The 2,918-nt window shown below is 37.2% G+C and overlaps 1 pseudogene; it reads left to right on the top strand.

The window, feature by feature from the left end:
• The first annotated feature begins 1,218 nt into the window (after window positions 1-1,218).
• Window positions 1,219-2,183, top strand: LOC117090861 (annotated as a pseudogene).
• The last annotated feature ends 735 nt before the right edge of the window (window positions 2,184-2,918 follow it).

The raw sequence follows: 2,918 nt of genomic DNA, 5'->3' as shown, positions 1-2,918 counted from the left end.
TCAGTGACAGACTGGATTAAGAAATGTGGCACATATACACCATGGAATACTATGCAGCCATAAAAAAGGATGAGTTTGTATCCTTTGCAGGGACATGGATGCAGCTGGAAACCATCATTTTCAGCAAACTATCGCAAGAACAGAAAACCAAACACCGCATGTTTTCACTCATAGGTGGGAATTGAACAATGAGATCACTTGGACTCTGGAAGGGGAACATCACACTCCAGGGCCTATTATGGGGAGGGGGGAGGGGGGAGGGATGGCATTGGGAGTTATACCTGATGTAAATGACGAGTTGATGGGTGCTGAGGAGTTGATGGGTGCAGCACACCAACATGGCACAAGTATACATATGTAACAAACCTGCACATTGTACACATGTCCCCTAGAACTTAAAGCATAATAAAAAATAAAAATAATTTAAAAAAATCTTTTTAAAGAATTGAAAGGAGGCTCTCAAAGAGATATTTGAGCATCTATGTTCATAGCAGTGCTATTCACAATAGCCAAGTAGAAGCAATCAAACTTACATCAACAGATGAAGGAGTAAACAAAATGTGGTATGCACATACAATGGAATATTATTCAACATTAAAAAGGAAAGAAATCTTGTCACATGCTACAATACGAATAAACCTTGAGCTTGGGCCTGAGGGAAAGCAGACACCAGCAGCAAATATTTAGAGACTGGTAATAGTTACAAGAGTCCACATATTCAAAAATCAAAGGGAAGCTGGGGAATCTTTGATTATCACAGTTTCAGTAGTACTGCTGATTCCATCCCAAAGACTTTTCAACTGTGAGCTACCTTTTTTCTTTTTTCTTTTCCCTCTGAGCCAAAGACAGTGATGAAAGAAACATCACTGCCAAATTAACAGATATAATGAAAGATCAAAAGTAGAGACATGTTCAAAGTGAAAATAAAAACTGGAAATGGAGAATTTAGGCATTCGTTTTCAAGGTAAGCTAGGAAAGTATATGAAAATTGTTAAGAGGAGTTTTAGAGAAAATCCTACATGAGAATTTAAGAAAATAGTTCTTGTAAAGAGCCAGCTCTTATCCAATAAAAAAATTTTTTTGAGTAAGACTGTCAAAAAAAAAAGACACTTAAACTAATCCTATGGGTAAAACTTGCCTCTCCAAAATGTTCTTGAGCTCTTCTGTGTTCATCACTAACATTTTTCCTCTATACATTCATAGGCAGCAAAGTTAGAAATGAAAAACCAAACCTTTCTGACAGGATTAATTCTGCTTGGACTAACAGACAACCCAGAGCTTCAAATTATCATTTTTGTATTTCTCTTCCTCACTACATATTCAGCATCATTGGAAATCTGATCATCATCATCCTTACACTACTTGACTCCCACCTCCAGACCCCTATGTATTTTTTCCTCCGGAACTTCTCCTTCTTAGAAATTTTCTTTACAACCACTTTTACTCCAAGGCTACTGTTCAGCATCTTAACTGGGAATAAAGCCATCAGCTTTGCTGGATGCTTCACTCAATATTTTTTTGCCATATTCCTCGGGGCCACAGAGTTTTGCCTTCTGGCTGCCATGTCCTATGACCGTTGTGTAGCCATCTGCAAACTCCTGCATTACACCACCATTATGAACAGGAGGGTCCACATTAAGCTGGTTCTCTGCTCTTGGCTGAGTGGATTCTTGATCATCTTTGTTGAATCATCTTCACCAGTCAGCTGGATTTCTGTGCCTCCAACAGAAATCATTATTATTGTGAATCATTAATATTGTGAATCATTATTATTGTGACTATGGACTCCTCATAGAAATAGCTTGCTCAGATACAAGTCTACTGGAACTGGTTGACTTTTTCTAAGCAGTTATGGTGCTAGTGATTCTCTAGTGCTAGTGATTCTCTCCTACACAAACATTATCAGGACTATTCTGAAGCTCCCCTCTGCTCAGCAAAGGAAAAGGGCTTTTTCCACATGTTCTTCCCACGTGGTTGTCATCTCTCTTTCTTATGGCAGCTGCATCTTCATGTACATAAAACCTTCAGCAAAAGAAGGTGTTGCCTTCAATAAAGGAGTAGCTGTGCTCAATATCTCAGTTGCCCCTTCACTGAACCCATTCATTTACACTCTAAGGAATAAACAAGTAAAACAAGCCTTCAAGGATGTGGTCAGAAAAATTGTGAGTCTTTATTCAGTTTAATCACCCCAAAATAAATAGAACTTTTGAATGATATTCATGGAGCACCTCCAGCTGATAACTTGAGCTTCAGATTTCTCCTTTTGTTAAAGTGATTTCTCAGAAAAATACAATGTGACCACGTGTCTTTCTTTTTTTTTTCAAACTTGCTGACAAAAGTAGTCAGAGAAGGCAAGTTCAAATTTTTTTCTGGTAGATATATTTTAATGAAGGGAAAAATTAGGAAAATTATATTCTTAGACTTTGTACACAAAAACAACTACTTGGTTAAAAACTATTTTCTTATAAATCTGGTGATTAGCTGAATAATTAAGTCTTCCCTCTCATGAGGAGCTCTTAGTCTCATCAATAAAAAAAAGTTGCAAACACATTGGGTCAGAAATGACTAGCTACTTCTCAAAGAAGGTTATCAATGATGTCCTACCAAAAAAAATTCTATTCCAGATCACCTTTTCTTAGGTTCTAAACAATTTTGATTCTGAAGCTTCTTCCTCTGACAACTCCAAAGATTATTTCTTTCTGGCATAAACCACAGAAATTATTTCCAGTTGTAAAGTACAGTACTGGCTTTCATGTGTGTTCCTAGAACATTGCTGACTGTCTGATTTGAGAGCTGAAATCAGAATGAAAACTCTTACCAGAGAACCATCTGGATCCCATTTAAAGGAAGACTCAGGTGAAGAAAACTCTTCGGCAATTTTGGCAATTATAAAAATCTGTTAAGAGCTGTATTGTGAC

Source organism: Trachypithecus francoisi, unplaced genomic scaffold, assembly GCF_009764315.1.
Source record: "Trachypithecus francoisi isolate TF-2019V2 unplaced genomic scaffold, Tfra_2.0 Lachesis_group11, whole genome shotgun sequence".
NCBI classification, from domain to species: domain Eukaryota; kingdom Metazoa; phylum Chordata; class Mammalia; order Primates; family Cercopithecidae; genus Trachypithecus; species Trachypithecus francoisi.
The sequence above is the reverse complement of the archived record's forward strand: the minus strand, read 5'-3'. Positions and strand labels throughout refer to the sequence as shown.